At 49.0% G+C, this 22,009-nt stretch overlaps 2 long non-coding RNA genes across 2 annotated transcripts; one reads left to right on the top strand and one right to left on the bottom strand.

Moving 5' to 3' along the window:
• The first annotated feature begins 9,020 nt into the window (after nucleotides 1-9,020).
• LOC144367512 (uncharacterized) lies at nucleotides 9,021-19,563 on the top strand. The gene is made up of 3 exons (XR_013426970.1): nucleotides 9,021-9,464; nucleotides 14,948-15,224; nucleotides 18,943-19,563. It is a non-coding gene; the product is annotated as an uncharacterized LOC144367512 (long non-coding RNA).
• On the bottom strand, nucleotides 18,906-21,555 carry LOC144367513 (uncharacterized). The gene is made up of 3 exons (XR_013426971.1): nucleotides 20,814-21,555; nucleotides 20,602-20,697; nucleotides 18,906-19,302 (listed from the first exon to the last, which is right to left on the bottom strand). It is a non-coding gene; the product is annotated as an uncharacterized LOC144367513 (long non-coding RNA).
• Nucleotides 21,556-22,009: the final 454 nt, after the last annotated feature.

Here is a 22,009-nt window from a genome sequence, read left to right as displayed (position 1 = left end):
AGTTTTGTTTCGTTTTGTTTATTGTTTGTTTGTTTTCACTTTGAGACAGGGTTTCTCGAAGTTCCTGAGGGTCTCTCTAACTTGCTGAGGCTGGCCTCAGACTTTCCATCCTCCTGCCTCAGCCTCCTGAGTCACTGGGATTACATGGGTTTGCTGCTGAGCCCAGCCACAGAGATTTTCTTTACTGAAGATTTCCTGAGGAGACAGAAGGCAGGCAGGTCTTCCATCGCAACCCCCACTCTGTAGCAAACAACGCAAAACCATCTGCTCCCACCTCCTGCTTTCTCCCATGATCCTCCACCGGTGGGACTGTTCCTAGAGGATTACTTTCCTGAGTCTCTTATTTTGCATTCTGCCTGGCTGCCTAGTGCATCTCTCCTCGCTCCAGAGCTTCACCTCACACTAGAAGTTTTTCTCCTTGCTTTTGTACAGATGCTGCCTCACATGTGTGAGCCACACTCAGCACACAAAGGGTCTTCATCCCAACAGAACCCACCACCCTCGGAAGGTGGCTTACCTTCTCTCTCTCTCTCTCTCTCTCTCTCTCTCTCTCTCTCTTCCCTGAACCCCTGGCACTGGGGACAGAACCCAGAGCCTCGCACCTGCTAGGCCAATGCTCCACACTTGAGCTACATCCTCATCTTGAAATCCCATCCCTCTACCCCAGGGATGTGTCCCTGTGCTCATTCTAGAACATTCTGATGTAAGACAAGTATAACTTGTCTCCATCTTGTTAACAGGAAGGGCCTGGACATCTATTTTTTTTTTCTATGGTTTGAATCTGGAATACCCACCAGAGGTCCATGTGTTAGAGGTCTGGTCTCAGCTTGGAACAATTGGGAGGTGGTGTAACTTTAAGACCTAGTGGGTGGTCTTCAGGCCATTGAGGATGTGCCCTTGAAGGGTATTATGGGATCCTGGACCCTTCCTCTCTCTTTTGCTCTCTGGCCATGAGGTAAATGTTTTTGCTTTGCCAGGTGCACCAGCCATGAGGTGCTCCCTCAACATGGCCCAAAGCAATGGGGATTGTGAGCCAATAAACCTTTTTTCTTTATAAGTTGCTTTATGTCAAGTATTTGTTATAGCAATGGAAACCTGACTAATACAAAGTCAGGTTTTGTTTTGTTTTGTTTTTTCCTCTGATAAACTTGATTTCCCTATGAAGGATTGCCTCTTATCCACACACAGTTCCTAATGTTTGGTTGAAACTGACACTACTCTTTGTGTCCAGAGTGACTTTGTGGTGAGCTTATATTGTTTCCTTTTTTTTTTCCCCTTTGCACTAAGACAATGCTATAAAAAGAGCCTCCCATATGTACATATATTAGTGTGCCTGCGCCTATCTACAGGGTAAATAAATGATCACTGGTGGAATTGCTGGGTGGTGTTTTGGATAGCTTGTGTCAAATCACCCCTGGAGTTGTGAGCTCCTACCATCAAACCAGAAAGAATTTAAATATACACAGACTATAGTCAATCTTCAGATTGTTGCTAATTTGAGAGATAAGAACCAATACTTGAGCATCCTGGCCATTGTTCTGTGAATTGGCTGTCTAGCCTCTGTTCTATTGACTACTTGGGCTTTTTTGTCTGAACTTCTGGAAATTAGCTACGTAATAGACTATTTGTGAAATGACTTGCAAACATTTTTCTCAGATTATCATTTGCTTTTTCATTTTACTTTCCTAGTTCCCTTGAAGAAGTTTTAAATTGTGTTTTTGATTTGTTTGTTTGTTTGTTTCTTTGTTTTAGAACCAGGGATTAAACCCAGGGGCTCTTAACCACTGAGCCACATGCCCAGCCCTCTTTATTTTTTATTTTGAGGTAGGGTTTCACTAAGTTGCTTAGGGCCTCGCTAAATTGCTGAAAGTGACTTTGAATTTGTGATCCTCCTGCCTCAGCCTCCCAAACCACTGGGAATAACAGATATGCATATTGTGCTTTTTATAGTTAAATTTGACTCCTTTATTGCTTCTGGGTTTTGAGTCATGGTTAGAAAGGATGCTTTTATGCCAAAGTAATAAAAGAATTTGCCCATGATTTTTTTTTTCAAGCACTTTCAATGGCTTTTTTTAGAAACCAGGTAAATCATTAATCAACGTGGAGTGCATTGTGGTATACGGTGTAAGGGACGGAGCCAAGACATCATTTTGAGAAAGCAAAAGCCAAACCCAAGGCGGGGACAGACTTAGGGGTGATCTAGTTCCCAGAAAGAGGCAGGCCACTTAGCAAGGCCTGATGCCTAGAACAAAGGAAATGCCCAAGAGCTATTTTGCATGATTATTTAGAAACAGGGTCTCACTGAGTTGCTTAGGGCCTCGCTAAGTTGCTGAGGCTGGCTTTGATCCTCCTGCCTCAGCCTCCTGAGTCGCTGGTGTTAGAGGCGCACGCCTCTGTGCCTGGCAGTTCCCGTCCTGCAGCATTCCAACAGTATTTGGCTGAAAATCAAAAGCTTCAGGCCTTCACCTTCAGGGAAGAAGAGAAGGGGGGTTATTTGCATATCATTTGCATTAGCTCCTCCCTCTGTCATCCCACTTGCCACGCCCCCTTCACCTAGTGTGACCCCACTGCTCTTCAAGTCCCAGCTCCCAGGTCACTTCCTCCAGGAAGCTCTCTTTGACCTCTCGGCCCAAGCAAGTCAGGCTGGCCTGTGCGTCTCCATCCTGGAGGCCCCCCAGCCCACTGAGCCGTGTTTGGGGGAGCAGGTTATCAGCAGTGGCTCCCAGACTGAGCCCCACGACAGGAAGGTGGTGTGCACACTCTGGGGAGCACTGGTTTTCAGCCCAGCACCCGTCTCCGACCTTTGGATTTCCCCTTGAGATTTTTTTGTCTTTTCATAAAATATTGTTAGCAGGGATTGGAATCCGAAGTGCACGGTCCTCTAGGCAGAGGGAAGACTGGATCAAACCTAGGCCAAGGGACTCTCCCTCCCAGGACTTTGAATATCGGGACAAAGAAATGGAAATGGTTCCACGATGACTCCAGAAGTAGGGCCCACTCCACAGCTGCCCATTTCTGAGCCTCCTGTTGAGCCCATGAACAGCTCATCCACTTCTTTTTTTTTTTAATATTTATTTTATTTAGTTGTAGTTGGACACAATACTTTTATTCCATTCATTTACTTTTATGTGGTCCTGAGGATCGAACCCAGGGCCCCCACACATGCTAGTCAAGCGCTCTACCGCTGAGCCACAATCCCAGCCTCCCTCATCCATTTCTTTCCATGAAATCCACTCTCACTTAAGTTGGCCATAGTGGGTGTCAGGGTAGGTTGTGCTGCTGTAACAACCTCCAATTCCAGTAGCTCAACACAGTGGAAGTTTCTTGTTCATGTCACAGCAGTAGGTTTTTTGATTTTTTTTTTTTTTTTTTTTGGTACCAGGGGGTTGAACCCAGGGGTGCTTAACATTGAGCCACATCCCCAGCTTTAAAAAAAAAAAAATTTTTTTTAGTTGTAAAAATTTATTTTATTTATTTTATTTTAATTTTATTTTTTTAAATTTTTTTATTTTATTTTGAGACAGGATCTCGCCGAGTTGCTTAGGGCCTCAATAAATTGCTAAGGTTGGCTTTGAACCCTCAATCCTCCTGCCTCCGCCTCTAGACTCACTGGGATTACAGGCATGCTCCACCACACCCAGCTCAAAGTACATTTTATCTGACGGCACCCGCCATTATATTTTTAGCTTCCAGCTGCACATCTGCCACAGAGGCTGCACTCCATAAATACTTATGGAATGAACAAACAAAGGAATGGCCGGAGGCTACGGTCTATTTGTGTCCTTCCCAAATCCATAGGTTGAAGCCCAATCACTGATGTGATGGTATGAAGAGACAGTGCCTCGCTGATGACGGGGTGCACACCTGTAATACCAGCCCCCGGGGAGACCGGGGCAGGAGGACTGCAGGTTCAAGGCCAGCCTGGGAGAACTTAGTGAGCGCCTGTCTCAAAATTAAAAAAAATAGAAAGGGCTGTGGATGTGGCTCAGGGAGAGAGCCTTGCAGGTTCAATGCCTAGTAACACAGAGAGAGAGAGAGAGAGAGAGAGAGAGAGAGAGAGAGAGAGAGAGAGAGAGGAAGAGAGAGAGAGGAAGAGAGAGGGAGGAAGAAAAGGAGGGAGGGAGAAGGAAAGAAAGAAAAGGAGAGGGAGATAGATAGGGCCGGGAAGTGATCAGTCACGAAGGGTCTGGTCTCATGATGCCCTTATAGACAGGTCCCCAGAGAGCCACCCGTCCCTTCCACCTGGGAGGACATAGCTAGAAGGCGTCACGTTTGAGGCAGAAAGCTGAACCAGATGCTGAATCTTCCGCCACCTTGATTTTGGACTTCTCGGCTCCCAAAACCATGAGCAATAAAAGTGCACTGATTCTAAACTACCTGGTTCATGGTCTTTTATTGCAGCGGCCCAAAGGGACAATCGTACACGTGATGTTGCTCCGTCGCCATTATCCCCGCGAAGCTCAGGGTGGTGAAGTTACGGCCATCCAGCCGGGCTGGCCACCCGTGCTGGGTTTCACACAATCTGGCTACCCCAATAACTAAAAAAACGGTTAAAGAAGCTCACATCACCCATTGCTTGCAGGAATCAGGGACAGCTCTTGACCTCAAGGGTCAGCTGGAAAGACAGAGCAAGCCACCTGAAAATCCTCTGCTTACTGGGGAGAAAGACATTCGAGAAAGTTCCACCCAAATGAGGTAAGGGATTGGGTCTCAGGGGGGTGTAGCCCAGTCTCATTGGGTGATGCCCCCTCCCAGAGCATCATTCCCCTAAAGAGACCGCGGTGACGTCAGAGGGGCATAAGGTTTCAAGGGTGGGGTCTTGCTTCTTGATGTCCCGTGGTCAGCAGATGGGTTGACATCTGGGCGAGTCACACCCATCTCAGGTGATGTGCGGGACCTTAGGCAGAGCCAGAGGGGGAGGCGAACCTGCATCATGGGATCGATCCCTGACAGGGAGTCCGCAATGCCTGGCCTGTGCCCTCGTTGGGCTACTAGGCACCCACGAACAGCCCGTGACAGAAAACGGTGGAGCCAGAATTAAAATCCAGTGTTCCTGCTGGGCACAGTGGCGCACACCTGTCATGCCAGCGGTTTGGGAGGCTGAGGCAGGAGGATCGCAAGTTCAAAGCCAGCCTCAGCAGTTTAGCGAGGCCCTAAGCAACTTAGAGAGACCCTGTCTCAAAATTTAAAAAAAAAAATGAAAAGGGCTGAGGATGTGGCTCAGGGCTTGAGGGCCCCTGGGTTCAATCCCTGATACAAAATAAAATAAAATAAAATAAAATCCAGTGCTCCTTTTACTATCCCATGCTGAAGCTCAAAGTTTCCATCTGTAGACGGAGCCCTGGGTCAAGAACTGTGTAGGAAAACTAAATCAATAAGAGCCCGTCCCTGGCCGGGGGAGAGTTCACATCAAAAGAAAGAAAAAAATCTGAAGAGCAGCCCAAATTTACCAAGATTGAAAGACCAGCTCAGGATAATAAGAGATGAGATGGGCGCGCAGCAGAGCCAAGTGCTCTGCTCAGACAAATGCGGACAGCCGAGAGATGCACTTTGGGCTGAACCCAGTGATCTGGGAAGTCCTCCGAGACGAGGCAGAGCACCAACATCAGGATGAGCTTTGTGCACAGAAATGATCCCAGGGTCGCTTTGGGTTCAGGCTTTGGTTAATGGGTTCACTGCCACGCATCCAACAGCAGGCAATTTGGGCTTCAGATCCCAGCCCAGCTGCCTGCCTACCACAGTGTCTGACACGGTTAAAAGTCTCAAGATGTTTTTTATAAGTTTATATGAGAGAAGAGTCATTCAAACTGACTTTAGCAAAACGGGGATAGATTCTGATTCGCATATATGAAAAAATCTGGTCACTGATGACCTTCAGGCATAGCTGGATCCAGGAGATGTCTGTTACGTCTTTACTACTTGGTCTCTCTCTTAGCTTTTGCTTGACTTCTGAGCAGCCTCTCTCCTAGCGGAGCACCTGGCTGTTCCTGACTGTCATCCCCTCAGGATTAAGGCTAAAAGAAAAAGGCTTTTCTTCCTGAATTGTTCTACAAAGTGTGCCACTGTTTGGCTTGGCTTTGGGTCAGGGCTTTTGGGCTGACTGCCACTGATTTAAAGTCCTGGGTGGACTTTAAAGTCCATGGTACACATATTCCACACTCTGACCCTCTGTACTCTGTCCCCCTCCATTTCCAGGCCTGGGTGCAAAAGGGACCTCAGCCTCTGGAGTGGCCAAGAGCCCGTCCAGCACATGAAGACTGCCTTGGTCCACACAGGTTGCTATGACAAAATACCCTAGAGCGGGTGTCTCGTCAACCACAGAAGTGTATTGCTCCCAGTTCTGGAGACTGGGAAATCCACGATGGAGGTCCTGAGAGATTTGGTATCCGGTGAGGGCTTGTTCCTTGTGGATGGCTCCTTGCTGATCTGTCCTCCCTCAGCAGAAGGGACAAACAGGCTCCTCAAACCTCTTCTATCAGGCCACTAATCCCATGTAGGAAAGCCCTCCCCTTTGACCCAGTCACTCCCCAAAGGTCCAATGTCTTAATACCATCACCATGGAGGTAGGGTCTCCTCCTCCTCCTCCTCCTCCTCCTCCTCCTCCTCCTCCTCCTCCTTCTTCTTTGGTCCTGGGGATCGAACCCAGGGGCACTATATCACTAGGCAGCCTCCTTGGTCCTTTTTATTTTTTTATTTTTGAGATAGGGTCTTGCTTAAGTGGCTGAAGATCTTGCTAAGTTTCTGAGGCTGGCCTCAAACATGAAATCCTCCTACCTCAGCCTCCGAAGCCGCTGGAATTACAGGCATGCACCCCATGCCAAGAAAGGGGTGAGGTTTCAACATATGGGTTTTGAAGGGACACAAACGTTCAGACCATAGCAATGACATCCCTGGGTCGGAACTGGTGTGTGGACTGTGCTGAGCAGGATGGAGGAGTGGTTAGAAGCGGTCTTGCATCTATGTGGGACATAGGGATCCGTAACTGTCTGGGCACCGTTTGGGGCAATACACAGAAAACTTCTAGTTTAATTTAAATAAAGTTAAAGGAGCCAGGCACAGCTCGGGAGGCTGAGGCAGGAGGATCGTGAGTTGAAAGCTAGCCTCAGCAAAAGCAAGGCGCTAAGCAACCTAGGGAGTCCCTGTCTCTAAATAAAATACAAAATAGGGCTGGGGATGGGGCTCAGTGGTTGAGTGCCCCTGGGTTCAATCCCTGGTACCCACAAAAAGTAAAAATAAGAAATAAAGCATCTACGTGAGTGATGCTTTCAGCAGCAAGTAACAAGACTTAAAAGTGGGGATTTAGTTTTCTTGCTTCAAAGTAAATAAATGATACTGTGCAGACTCTGGTGCTCAGTGGGACCGTGGCCTGCCTGTGGTCCTCTTGGCCTTACCCCCACAGTGGCTGTTAGCTTTTCATTCCTGTGACAAAATACCTGAGAAAAGCAACTTCAGAGGAGGAAATGTTGCCTTGGGCTCACAGTTTCAGAGGTAACAGTCCACGGTCATGGGCCCCATGGCCTTGGGCCCGTGCTGATACAGAACATCACCGTGGAGCATACGATAGAGAAGGTCTGTTGGCTAATGGCAGCAGGAAAGAGAAAGAGAGAGAGAGAGAGAGAGAGAGAGAAGATGCTGGGGTCCCAATATCCTGCTCAAGGGCTTGCCCCCAATTACCCAATGACCTAACTTCTTTCACCAGCCAAAACTCATTAAGGTTCCACCTCCTTTCAACAGCGCCCTAGGCTGGCCACCAAGCCTTTATAATAGGGGCCTATGGGGGACATTTAAGACCCAAATGATAATAGTGCCAAAATGATTGCTGTGGCTCCAGCATTGTGTTCACATTCTTTTTTTTTTTTTTTAAAGAGAGAGTTAGAGAGGAGAGAGAGAGAGATGGAGAGAGAGAATTGTTAATATTTATTTATTTTTTTTTAGTTCTCGGCGGACACAACATCTTTGTTGGTATGTGGTGCTGAGGATCGAACCCGGGCCGCACGCATGCCAGGCGAGCGCGCTACCGCTTGAGCCACATCCCCAGCCCTGTGTTCACATTCTAAGTAGATGCAGAGGGAAGGAGATGGCATAGCGCACTCGATCCCAAGTCACACATTTTTTTTGTTTGTTTATAAAGACAAAACCCTTCTACAAACCTTCAGTGGCCTTCCACTCCCATCCGATTTACCAGAACTGGAAAAAATTGCCTCCCTGAGCAGCAAGAGGGACTGGGCAAGGAAATGTTTAGCTTTTCTAAACTGTACCGTGACACAGCAAGAGAGGAGGGGTTGAAGCTGGGCACGGTGGTGCACGGGCGTAATCCCAGCCGTGTGGGAGGCTGAGGCAGGAGGATGACAAGTTCAAAGCCAGCCTCAGCCATTTAGAGAGGCGCTAAGCAACTCAGTGAGACCCCGTCTCTTCTAAAATACAAAACAGGGATGGGGATGCAGCTCCGTGGTCTAGTGCCCCTGAGTTCAATGCCTGGTACAAAAGAGAGAGAGAGAGAGAGAGAGGAGGGGGTGAGGAACCCCAAAAGGTGCCAATTGCAGGACAGTGTATTGTAAATATGGCAAGATTATATTTTTTCATTTTATTTTTTTAGTTGTAGACGGACACAACATCTTTATTTTTATTTATTTTTATGTGGTGCTGAGGACTGAACCCAGGGTCTCACAGGTGCAAGGCAAGCGCTCTACCGCTGAGCCCCAGCCCCAGCCCTAGGATCAGATTTTTTGAGACAACAGCAAACATTCCTTTTTAACTTTCTGATATTTTGCATCTTATTGTTGCTTTTTTCCCCTTCCTTGATGTTAAGCCAAAACCTGTCCTTGTCATTCCACCGAGGAATGAAACAAAAAAAAGGGGTGGGGGGCATAAATCTCTGGCATTTGTGTCCTGGTACCTTAAATCCTTATTGAAGAGACATGAACGCCAAGAACAGGTCTCCTCCCTTTAGATCCGGGCTGCTCCTGGGGAACAGAAGGCGAGGGGCGGGGTGGATTTGACCTGCAGTACCCCGAGGGGCGGGGAGAGAGACGGAGTTCGTTTGGGGAATCCTAGAGGAGAACCCCACTTCTTGTGGGGGAAATGGCGAGATCACAAAGAGAGGCTGCAGTCGCCCGGAGCAGATGGGAAAAGAGATGATTGACACATGCCCTGCCCCCACCCGCCCCCACCTCCCTGGGCCCAGGAGCAACCGAACAATCTCTGGGCTTTGAGCCTGGAGCAGAAGAGGTCAAAGGAGCCGAGCAGAGACAAACAAGCGGCCAGCCCAAGCCGAGGGCAGAGAGCTGAGGACGAGGTCAGGCACCGGCCCAGCCACAGGACCTACCCAGAGGCTCCAACAACAGGAACTAATTTCCTCCCAGTTCTGAGATCAAGGAATCAGGAGGTCAGTTTCTTCCGAAACCACTCTTTGACGTGTAGATGGCCTCCGTCTTCTCCCTGAGCCTTTACATCAGTTTCTCTTGGTGAGTCTGAGTCCTAAACCCTTCTTTTATTATTATTTTTTGGTGCCTGGGGTCAATCCCAGGGGTCCTTAGCCACTGAGCCCCAGCCCCAGCGGGTTTTATATCTTATTCAGAGACAGGCTCTCGCTAAGTTGCTTAGGGCCTCACTAAGTTGCTGAGGCTGGTCTTGAGCGCGCGATCCTCCTGCCTCAGCCTCTGGAGCCACCAAAATTACAAACGTGGGCTCTACAGGCTTATTTTAAAGGTACATGTCCTATCGGGTTAGGGCCCACCCTGACGACCTCATTTTAACTTCATGATTTCCTTAAACGCCCCATGGCCAGAGCCAGCCACATTGTGAGGTGTTGGGAGTTAGGAGTCAACAAACCAATTTTAGGGGGACGCTTTTCAGGACACCTAACATACACCTGGCAGCGCTCTGCACACAAGTCCTCTGCCCTTTCTGAGCCTCAGTTTCCTCTTTTGTGAACCAAAGGGTGGGACGTGCCGGTAGCTGCCGCCGGGCTTCTCGAAAGCACCTTCTGGGCCTGTTTTTCAGCTAGATTTAGGCCCAATCTGTCCCCACCGTGGGCTCCACCGAGTGGAGAAGGGCGTGGGTGGATTCTCAAAGTGACGGCTGCAGGCCTGCGGCTTCCCCTCTCGCGGCTTCACCCAAGGCCTCCCTTCCTTCCTAGAGGGACCCGGGTCTCCACCGACCACTGACAGTCCTCCCAGGGTGCACCTGGAGGAGTGGTGGGCAAGGCCTGCTTCCCGGGCGGGCATCTGCCCAGTGGCCTGAGCCTCGGCTGAGAGATGAGCTACATCTGACAAAGGTCAGGGCTAGGTGCTTTTTATGGTTGGCCAAAGACCCTGTTTTGTGGATGGAGAAACTGAGGCAGATACCCACAGCTACACCTGGGCCTTGAATCTCACCCCTCCCCCCCCTTCTCAGGAACTTTCGTCTCTCTTCCATGTCAGCAAACACTCTCTCTCAATTGCATCCATCCATTCACCTTTTTTAAAAGTAGAAAATCGAGCTAAGTGTGGTGGTGCACGCTTGTAATCCCTGCGGCTCCGGAGGCTGAGGCAGGAGGATCGCTAGTTCAAAGCCAGCCTCAGCAATTAGGGAGGCCCTAAGCAACTCAGCGAGACCCTGTCTCTAATAAAAATAAAAATGGGCTGGAGATGTGGCTTGGTTGAGTACCCCTGGGTTCAATCGCTGGTACCAAAAAAAAAAAAAAAAAAAGTAGAAAATTCACAAGTTTTATTTATTATTTATTTTTTTAAAGCCTACATCTGCCGTCTCTGTCTCCTATTCTTCCATAGTCCAACCGCTCTCTGGTAATCAGCTTTTACTTTTTTTCCCAGTGCGATTTTTATTGCTGTTTGTTTATTTTGGTACGGGGGATTGAACCCAGAGGCACTTAACCACTGAGCCACATCCAAAGCCCTTTCTATTTTTTTTTTTTATTTTGAAACAGGGTCTCGCTAAATTGCTTAATGGCCTCACTAAATTGCTGAGGCCGGCTTTGAACCTGCGATCCTCCTGCCTCAACCTCCTGAGCCCCTGGGGATTACAGGCACATGCCATCGGGCCCAGATTTTCTCAGTGTTTTTATGCAACTACAGTACAAACATATTCTCATGTTTCCCACCTCCCTCAGGTCCTGTACAAACTGTGGCACACTCAATATCTCTTCCTTCCCTGTTTTCATTTAACGCCATGTTTCCATTATGATACACAGAAACTTCAATGTTTTACAGCAGCAAAATATTCCACTTTGCGGATTATATCATAGTTTATATGATCAGAGCCCCAACTGATGGCCTCCTAGGCTATTTCCGGTCTCGTAAGAGAAAGGTCAACGCCACCAACACACACACACACACACACACACACACACACACACACACACACGATTTTTCTCCACATCAAGTAGCTCTATAACGTTGATTCCCAGAAGTGAGACTGTTGAGTCAAAGAACAAATACATTTGTGATTTTGACAGGTGATGCCCAGCCATCAATCATAGGAATTGTACCACTTTGTACAAATCATCGGAAACGTACACAAGAGCGGATGTCTGTTTCACCTCACTAGAGTCAAAAGAAAAACGACACCTTCTTTTAGCAACTCAGATTACTAATGAAGGGCCATTCTGCCTGATATAGAGGACCCTGGAAATCAATAAGGAAAAGATTGATGACCCAGTGGGAAAAACGTTAAAAACATAAAAAAGCTAGTCTCAAAAAAAAAAAAAAATTCTCCTAGATCTATGAAAAGATGCCAAGTTCAATCATAACAAGAGAAATGCGTATCAAACCCACACTGAGAGGCTATTTTTCACCCATTAAAGTGTAGCACAAAAAAAAAAAAATCCCCAAGTTTGACAACTCATCAATATTTATACATTGCAAAGTTCTCTCCTCTTAAAAGAATGATAAAGTCACTCTCCCTTGCCTGCTCCCGGCACAACTTATTTCTCCTCTCCACAAGCACACTTCTGGAAAGAACTCGGCGATGTCCCGGTGGCTTCACCCCCATCAGGTGTGTAGTAACAGCAGAGACCGCCCAGCTCTCTGCACGAATTTTTCGCATTAGCTTTCCTTCACTGTAGCGAAATGCCTGAGGTAGTCAACGTATAAAGAGATAAGGTTCACCTTGGCTCCAAGTTCTGGAGGTTTCAGTCCGTGATCAGTAGGCCCCATTACTTTGGGCCTGTGTGGAGCCGCACTCTGTGGTGGGAGCCCATTGGAATAAAACCACTCACCCCATGGCCAGAGGGAGGGAGGGAGAGAGAGAGAGAGAGAGAGAGAGAGAGAGAGAGAGAGAGAGAGAGAGAACACATGGGTCTTTGGGAGACACTTAAGAGCCACACTATAGCACATGCCACCCAAACGCTCCCTAAAAACAGAGCCTGGGATGCTCTGGCTCTCCAAGGGTCTTTTTATTTTTTTATTTTTCTGTAGTGCTGGGCATCGAACCCAGGGTCTCACATGTGCAAGACAAGTGCTCTCACACGAGCTTCGCCCCCACCCCCGGCCCTTTTCATTTTATATTCTGACACAGGGACTTACTAAGTTGCTGAGGCTGGGCTTGAATTTACGATCCTCTTGCCTCAGCCTCCAGAAGAGCTGGGATTGTAGGTGTGTGCGCCACCGTGTGCGGCCCCAAGTTTATGTTGATCATATCTGGATAGCAGGGACTTGGGAGGCACGGAGAGGAGATGAGGGCTCCTATGATGGCTTTGGTGGCTTTCTAAGAAGAGGAAGAGTGACAGCTTGGTCTGTCTGTCATGTGATGCCCTCTGTCGTCATGAGGCAGCAAAAGGCCCTCCCCAGATGCCAGAGTCATGCTCTTGGACTTCCCAGCCACCAGAACCATGAGTGAAACAAACCTTTATTCTTTATAAATCACCCAGTCTCTGGTATTCCATTATAGCAACAGAAAATGGACTAAGACACCATTGATCTGGTTCCACAAGCCAGAAACCATCTTTAACATCTCCCTGCTCAAACTTGTTGTAAGGCAAGTTCTGATATTTACTTCTAAATATTTTCTAATGCATCCTCTGCTCCCCATTTTCACTGCCACTTCTCCAACCCAGGATACTATCACTGTTAGCCTGGATCATGTCCTGCATGGGGTCCCCACCACTCTGTCCCCAGAAGCCACGGGGATCTTTTCAACTCACAAACCCGTTCAACTCACAAATGTGTCTCCCTGACCGTCACAAGCTTCTGCTTGCTCTCAGGGTCAAGATCAGAATCTTCAATCCAGCTCCGTGCAGTGCGGAGCACCTGTGATCCCAGCTAGTCTGGAGGCTGAGGCAGGAGGACGGCAAGTTCAAGGCCAGTCTCAGCCACTTAGTCTCAAAAATTTTAAAAGGACTGGGGATGATATAGTTCAGTGATAGAGGACTTGCCTGGCATGTGGGAGTCACCTGGTTCAATTCCCAGCATGCAAAACAGAGCAAAAGAAACCAAAGTAAATCCTTGAACCCACTGACCCGGCTGGTTCCCTGCCAGCCTCATGCTGCTGCGGTAGGAAGGACTCCTTCCCTCAGGATGAGACTCTTAGCTCAGATGCCCTGGAGACCCTTCCTGCCCGAGCTAGCCTGCAGTTCAGGCCCTTGGGGTCATTTATGGCCCTTGAGTGACACTGAACTGAAGGAATTGAGTGGCAATTACCTTGCCCCCTAGTTCCAGGCAAAGGAACAGGAAGGTCAAAGACCTATATAATGAGAAAAGTCAAATATCTTTCCCCGTATACTTATAGACTGTTTCTATTTATTTATTCATTTATTTTGGAATTGCCCATTCATGTTCTCTTCCCTTTTTCCTGTTGGGTTTGTGGTCCTTGTCTTTCTTAAGAGCAAACTTTGCATTATGGACATGACCTTTTATCTACCTACTGTTTGTATTACACACTTTAAAATTGTCACTTGTGGGGCTGGGGTTGTGGCTCAGAGGTAGAGCGCTTGCCTAGCATGCATGAGGCACTGGGTTCGATCCTCAGCACCACGCAAAAATAAAATAAAGATATGGTGTCCATTCACCACAAAAATAAAAAAGTGTCACTTGTTTTATTCTGTTTGTTTATGGTAGTTGTTATTGCTCTGTAGACTTTTTTTTTTTTTTTTTGTGCTGGGGATTGAACCCATGGCCTTGTGCGTGGGGGGCGAGCTCGCTACCATCTGAGCTATATCCTCAGACCAATTTTTTTTTAAATTAAATTTGGTAATTCCTCAACTTGGTGATTCCTCAACTTGGCATTCAGCTAGAAAACTTTTCACCCTGAGATTGATTGATTGATTGATTGATTGATTGATTTGTACCAGGAATTCAACTCAGGAGCACTCAGCCACTGAGCCCCATCCCCAGCCCTATTTTTTAATTTTTATTTAGAGACAGGGTCTCACTGAGTTTCTCAGTGCCTCGGTTTTGCTGAGGCTGGCCTTGAACTCACGATCCTCCTGCCTCAGCCTCCCGATCTGCTGGGATGACAGGCATGTGCCACCGCATCCGGCTGAGATTATTATTCTTTTTTTAAATATTTATTTTGAGTTGTAGTTGGAAACAATACCTTTATTTCACTTATTTACTCTTGGGTGCTGAGGATCGAAACCAGGGTCTGGCGCGTGCGAGGCGAGCCCTCTACCGCTGAGCCACAACCCCAGCCCCCCACTTCCCCACATTATTTTTTTAAATTCATTAATACTTTATTCAAATCCTTTTATAGGTTTTTGTTTTGTTTTTGCTTTGGTACTGGGCATTGAACTCAGGGGCACTCAACCACTGAGCCACAGCTGCAGCCGCAGCCCTTTTACTATTTTATTTAGAGACAGGGTCTCGCTGAGTTGCTTAGCGCTTTGCTTTTGCTGAGGCTGGCTTTGAACTCGCGATCCTCCTGCCTCAGCCTCCCGAGCTGCTGGGATGGCAGGCGTGCACCACCGCGCCTGGCTATAGTTTTATCTTTAAATCTCTGACCATTCGTTTCCTAGGCTTTGCAGAGTGAGGTGTCTGGTGAGTGAGAATCCAGCTGCATATTTTTCCAAAGACCATGGAGGAGCCCGTCTTCACCTCACGAACTTGATATGTGACGGCGCCGGGCACTAAACTCAAACCTCCCCTGCGAGGCTGGCCTTGGAAAGCGGAGGCCGCTGCTGCGCAAACCACGTTCCTGCCCCTCAGCAGCGCCATCGCTGTGTCCATAGGGGGCGCTAGAGGCAGAGCGCAAGGCTGGAGGACAGTCGCCTTGGGGCCATGGTGACACTAAGGGTAAATTGGGGTGAGGATCGGGTAGCCCTCCTACCACTTCCTCAGTCCTCCCCACCAACCCATCCCAGATAAGTGTACCCTAAGTTAATCAGCACGCGCCAGAACACGCCCCAGCTCCTCCTCCGCCTCCAATCAGATCGCAGTGCTAAAGAGGCTGCAGGATCTCAGCTTCTACAGAGAAGTCCAGCACCGACCTCAGAGGGACAAGGCCTAGGAGGGCCACTGTCGCAGACCCACCCAAAAGCCGCCCTGCAGCCTCTCCACCACACGCACCCAGCGCCCCACGCCCTCTGGGAGCCCCCAAGGGCCCACAGGGCGTCCCCAGCCCCCTCTCGCTCCTGCTTCCTCCTCCCGCCACTATCTCATCCGAGCCCCCCACCCGTTGCTGGGGACTGACCCCACCCGGCTGGGAATCCAGCCCCTCTCTGAGGCCATTGGCTCCTTCAGCTGAGGCTGGTGCCACTGCGGTCCTTTGGGGGTTCCATCACAGCACAAGGTCAGGGGACGGGGCAGCTCTCCTGCTGGCACCTGGGGACAGGGCTGCTGCACACGGGGCAGGGGCTGTACTCATTTTTGCATAGGTGCCCAGGACAGCCTGAGTGCTAGACAGACGGCAGAAGGCAGAGGTAATTCCCGACACCGGCAGCTGTCACGGAGGTCTTGAGTGCCCTGTCCCTAACCCTTTGCTCTTCCCCCAGGTACTTATAGGGCTCTCGTCTCCTTCAGGTCTGTGTCAATCAGTGAGGCCATTTGTAACCCCCTTAACTAAAATGGCAAACCCCCCCCCCTTTTGTCCCTTATTATATGTGTGGGTTGTGTGTGTGTGTGTGTGTGTTTGTGTTGTGGCACTGGGTACTGAACCCAGGACCTGGCACATGCTAGGCAAATGCTCTTCCTCTCTATTTTGATTACTCTCTCTTTCTTATCTGCCTCCCATCATTAGACTCTAAGCCCCTCAAGGGCAGGGATTTTTTTTTTTTAAGTTGTTGACGGATCTTTATTTTTATTTATTTGTACGTGGTGCTGAGACTCGAACCCAGTGCCTCATGCACGCTAGGCAAGCTCTCTACCACTGAGCCACAACCCCCAGCCCCAAGGGCAGGGATTTTGATCTCTTGTTCCTTGCTGAACCCAGGGCGGGTGAAACGTGAGTGCCCACAGTAAGCGCCGTCAATATCATTCTGCTCCACATTTCACAGCTACAGGAACTGAAATTCGCAGAGATCAGATGCTTGGCTCTCGGCAGCCCTGGGTTTCCACTCCCAGGCTTGTGTGCCCTTAACCCGACACTACATTGTGGTTACAAGATGCTGATGGCAGCAATCTGTGTAACAGAAGAAGGTTGGAAACCACCTCATTTCCCATCAGTAGGGGGGGGGTAGTTAAATAAATTACCATTCTAGGCATCCTGTAAAAGCAACTTATAAATGAGTCTAGGGGATCCGTGGGTGCTTTGGGGCAATAATCTCTAAGATATGGTTGAACAAAAATAGCTCAAGATGCCCAACAATGCATCAGAGTGCTCTGATCCGTTAAAAATATAAATGGATGGCCCCACGCTCAAAGGTTGGATATGCAGAGAGGAATGTTCTAGAAGGATGCTCTAGGATCTGTTGACAAGACTAAGAGGACCCTGGGGAATCCCTAGTCGGAGAAGGCCTTTGCATTGCATTTTGTGTTGTAGGGATCCGAAAGCATGCACACGGTCTGCTTTCTTCAATGACATAAATTGTCCATGCAGTTTAAAACTTGCATGAAAAGCTAGCGTTCCCCGACTCTACTTCAGCCTTTCTCTTCCTAAAGGCGATGAACTCAACCCTTTTCACTGTTCCTTCTGTTTAGGGTTCTAAGTCAGGTCCCCACTCCGGCACAGTCCTCCAGCCCAGATCATTGTACATGCAAGAGGTCTACCCCAGCTCTCCAAGTCAGGGCTTTCCAAACTTCAAGGAACTATGCAAATCACCTGGGGATCTTGTTCAAATACATGGTGGGGAGGGCTGGGGTGTGGCTCAGTGGTGGAGTAGTCGCCTAGGATGCAGGAGGCACTGGGTTCGATCCTCAGCACCACTTAAATGTAAAATAAAGATATTGCATCCAGCTAAAACTAAAAAATAAATATTTTAAAAAATACATTCAGGGGAGGGGAGGAGCAGGTTGCTGGGGGTGTAGCTCAGTGGTGGAACCCTTAGCTGGCTTACACAAGGAGGCACTGTGTTCGATCCCCAGCACTACACACACACACACACACACACACACACACACACACACACACACACAATATATCAAACCAAACCAGTTTGGGTTTAGCAGGTCTGGGGCAGCTTCCAAGATTCTGCATTTCTAATAAGCTCCCAGTGATGCTGATGCTGCTGGTCCACAGACTATTCTTTGAATGGCAAGAGTCTAAAGAACATGCAAATACAGCTATTTCTTGACTTTTGACATTACTTCCCTACTACCAAAATGAAAGTGTCGTAGTTCTCTTATACCCTCATCTGTCCTCTCCCACACACAGGCTTCCTGTCTCCTCTTCCCAATATGGTCATATATCCTCTTGGGTTAAAATGATTTGTAGTATTTATAAGATTACACCTTTGTAAGTGACCCACAGCTCGGGCACCTAGAAGTCTATGATTACATATTCCCTTTCTTGTGCGACTCTTTGTTTTTCCTAAAGTTCACGATTGCTTCGGTTTTTTTTTTTCTATTTACCTTCATTATGCAAAATGAAAGTCAAAACCGAAAGTCTCTTCTCAAGAGATTCAAACACATCACATAATCTGTGTTTTTGAGCTTTTATCCCCCTGGTCCAATATAAACTCTTGCCTTTATATATTTTCTCAATGAAAAAGACCAAGAGCCCGGTGCGGTGGTGCAACACGCCTGTAATCCCAGCTGAGGCACGGGGATCACAAGTCCAAAGCCAGCCTCAGCAACTTAGCAAGCCCCTAAGCAACTTAGCGAGATCCTGTCTCAAAATAAAATATTTTTAAAAAGGTCTAGGGATGTGGCTCAGCAGTTAAGCACCCCTGGTTCAATCCCGGGTACCAAAAATTAAAAATAAAATAAATAAAAAACATGAAATGGTTCACGGCAGGAGGCAGAGCCTCAGTTGTGAATTAAGCTTTCCTTGGGTTTTTTTTTTATTTGTTTATTTATTTTTATGTGGCGCTGAGAATCGAACCCAGGGTCTCACACGTGCAAGGCAAGCGCTCTACCGCTGAGCCACAACCCCAGCGCCCAGAATTAGGCTTTCCTGACCACTGCTTTTAGTGTTGCCCCACCTCTGCCCCAGATTTAGCACTGCCTGTGGCTGTGCGGCAGAAATGGAACCTCCTTGTCACCAGGGACCAGCTCTTGGTGATAGGAATGAGTGGGCATGGGCTGGGGTTGTGGCTGGGCGGTAGAGCACTTGTCTCATATGCATGGGGCACTGGGTTTGATCCTCAGCACCACATAAATACATAAAATAAAGGTATTGTGTCCATCTTCAGCTAAAAGAAAAAAAAGACTTAAAAAAAAAAAAGAAATGAGTGGACGTGAGGGTCCGCACTTGGGCATCCCTCCATCTTGCCTCCTCAAGGGCTCAAAGGAGGCAGCTTCAGCCAAGAGGAATAATCACCTCGGGCTACTACCTGAGAGACAGATCCCACCTGGGATCAGGAAAATCAGTATGGTTAAGGACATCACTTTATTTTTTTTTTTTTTTGTTTTCAAGATGGTTTAATTTCCAAAACTGCTTTCTGGGAAGACGTTGGCATTCTCGACAAGAGGCTTCAGAAACACTCTGATGAACTTGAAGTCAGGCTTCTAAGGAAACTAGTTTCCCATTCACTTGGATGTCAGGAGGGCATTCTGATGACCTGGAATCAGACTTTCTTTCTTCTTGAGCCTGGTCAAACAGGGACTGTCACTCTCCTATAAGGGAGAAAGGGCTCTTGGCACCAGCTGGGCCACAAGCCTTTTTCCTCATGCCAAACCTGAAATGAAACTTCGCCACATGCTTCTGATGACTTTGTGAGAAGACTTGTTTGAATCTGGGATGTGGGGCTTCTTTGTTACAGCAGCTCAGCAGTATCTTGATTAACAGAAAGAGAAATGTCATCTCTTACTCACCCACATGGGGCTGAGGACCCTTTCCTCTCTGGAAATCTGGGCCGCCACGTGTACTGTGCAGCATCTCATCCAGTCTGGGGTGAGCATCCCGTCAGCACTGGATTTGCACCTGAAGTGAGAGCCAGGGCTGGGGTTGTGGCTCAATGGCAGAGCACTTGCATAGCATGGGCAAAAAAAAAATAAATAGGAAAGGGAGCCAAATAAATGAGAGCTGGTCATCTCAGTATGTGCTTCTCCCTCCCGCGATGAGCAAGCGGGATTCTGGCCCAGGTGATCCATCGGTTCTTTAGTGAAGAATTTTGAAAAATACCAGCCCATACATGGGTGTGTCAAAGGGGAAAATGTTTGATCCAAGCCTCAGAGGTCCCAGAGGGAAAGAGCCACCACAGACGTGGAACGGGACCTTTAAGTTGTCAGTGGCTCTGTGCGCCATGCCATCCTGCCAAGTATTCCAGGGGGAAAAGGGGATTGGAGACTTGGACAAAAACAAGGGGCAGCCAGGAGCCATGGTGCACCACGCCTGTCATCCCAGGGGCTCGGGAGGCTGAGGCAGGAGGCTCGAGAGTTCAAAGCCAGCCTCCGCAAAAGTGAGGCCCTAAGCAACTCAGTGAGACTCTGTCTCTAAATAAAATACAAAATAGGGCTGGGGATGGGGCTCAGGGGTCGAGTGGCCCTGAGTTGCATCCCTGGTACCAAAAAGAAAATTTAATAAATTAAAAAATAAGAGAGGGACCCTGCATTGACCAAGAATAACAGTGTGCCAGGAATTGGGGAGAAGGACAACGTCAGCATCTGCAGGCCTGAGTCTGAGAGGGAGAATCCAGAGGTGTAGGAAGGGAGCACTGAGCCTAAGTGTGGGAGGGGCTCCAGCCAGGTCTGCGCCTCCAAAGCCCCTGGGCTTGGTGCCTGCTGGGGCCTGGGTGGGAGGGGTAGGGACCGTCGGGGCCAAGGTGGAGATGACCCCTGCGGTCTGATGGTCATCGTCCTCTCAGTCCAGATCCTGAGTTCCAGAGGACCGTGGTAATAGGGTCGGGCCCCCATGGACAGCCCTTCTAGGTGGTCAGAACAATTTCAGGCCACCGAGGCGGGCTCCAGGCTATCAGGAAAATCCTGGGCCATCAGGAAGCAGGCACAACCTCACCTTTTATTTCTTCATCTTTTTATGGAGGTTATGTTTTGGAAATAGCATTATCAAGAGAACCACGCGCGTGAAATGTTTCCCCTTGCCTAATTAACACTTTGAAAACACACACACACACACCTGTCGTCCTGGCGCACACCTGGGATCCCAGAAGCTCAGGAGGCTGAGGAAGAGGGACGGCGAGTTCAAGGCCAACCTCAACAATTTAGTAAGCTCCTGTCTCAAAAATAAAATAAAATAAAAAGGTCTGAGGATGGGCAGCTCCATGGCAAAGCGACTCTTGATTCCCTCCCCAGGTACCAGCAAATAAATAAATAAATAATAACAGGCACCTGCCGGACAAGAGAGGTCGTTCCGTTCACAGGATAATTACGGGAATCTTAGAGGACACCAGCTCAGGAAGAGGATGTGGTTTGAGATGAGATGAGCTCCTGAGGATGGTACGCAGCCTCTCAGCTCTCGGTCCTGCACAGAAACTGCCCAACATGTATAACCAACCGCCCATAAATGTCACGACAGAAATCTACGTTTCAAACTCCTTGGAGATGTAGGGGTTCAGACTCCTCCCCACACGCACCCTAGGAGGTGGAGCATAGCTGACCCTGAGCGGTGGGGAGGGCTGTGGCCTGACTCCAGCCCCACCCAGAGCGGGTTAGCTACCCCTGCCAGCTGGCACATCTGTCCCCTAGGTCTGGCACGGAGGCTGGGGAAGCCCCCATCCCTCTTGGAGGGCAGCAGGTGGCTGAGATTCAAGGGCTCAGTCTCTCCATGGTGTTGGGGGCCGAGCTTGAAGTGGCCTTGGGTCTCCAATTCTCCCTTACCCAGACTGGAGGCAGGAGCCGGCGGGGTGGGATGGGGGTGGGGGTGAGGGTGGGGGTGAGGGTGGAAGAGGGAAGGAGGACCCCAGCCTCCTGGAGAGCCAGACCCCTGCCACCCAAACAGGAGACAGACAGAGCTTCGCAGCCACGAGGAATTAAAACCTATCGATTTTCCCCATTAGCTAGAGAACGCCATCAGAGTGCATTAGAACCAGGCAAAGCACAACCTCCTGAATAATTAACATCTGCAAATGACCGTCCCATGGGGCCTGGGGGAGCAGGGAGGGACACCTAGAGGCCAGGGCCACCCTGGCCCCTTCTGACCTCCACCCCAAGGAGCCATAGCACGGCCACCCTTCCCTTCCCCCCTCCCCCTCCCCCTCTCCCCTCCCCCCTTCCTTTTCTCCCCTCTCATTCTCTGTCCTCCCCTGGAAGAAATACCAAGTCCCCAGTGAACCACGCTGACGCTGGAGCAGGGCAGGTGGAACCGTGAGACGGGGCGCTAGCCCTGTGTCACTGTGGACCTCAGGGAGCCCCTGTTTGGGCTCCTTCTCCTCCTCTGTGCTGGTCAGGAGCTGGGCCACTGGGCTTTAGCTAAGTCTGGGAGTCTGTGGTTCCAGAGAGACACAGGGACTGATCCAAAGCCACAGAGCAGGTCCCCAGCTCTAGAACCGGTGGCCTCTGGGTCTTCCCCCTCAGCCCAATTTATG

Source organism: Ictidomys tridecemlineatus, chromosome 10 (assembly GCF_052094955.1).
Source record: "Ictidomys tridecemlineatus isolate mIctTri1 chromosome 10, mIctTri1.hap1, whole genome shotgun sequence".
In the NCBI taxonomy this organism is placed as follows: domain Eukaryota; kingdom Metazoa; phylum Chordata; class Mammalia; order Rodentia; family Sciuridae; genus Ictidomys; species Ictidomys tridecemlineatus.
This window is presented reverse-complemented; position numbering and strand designations above follow the sequence as displayed.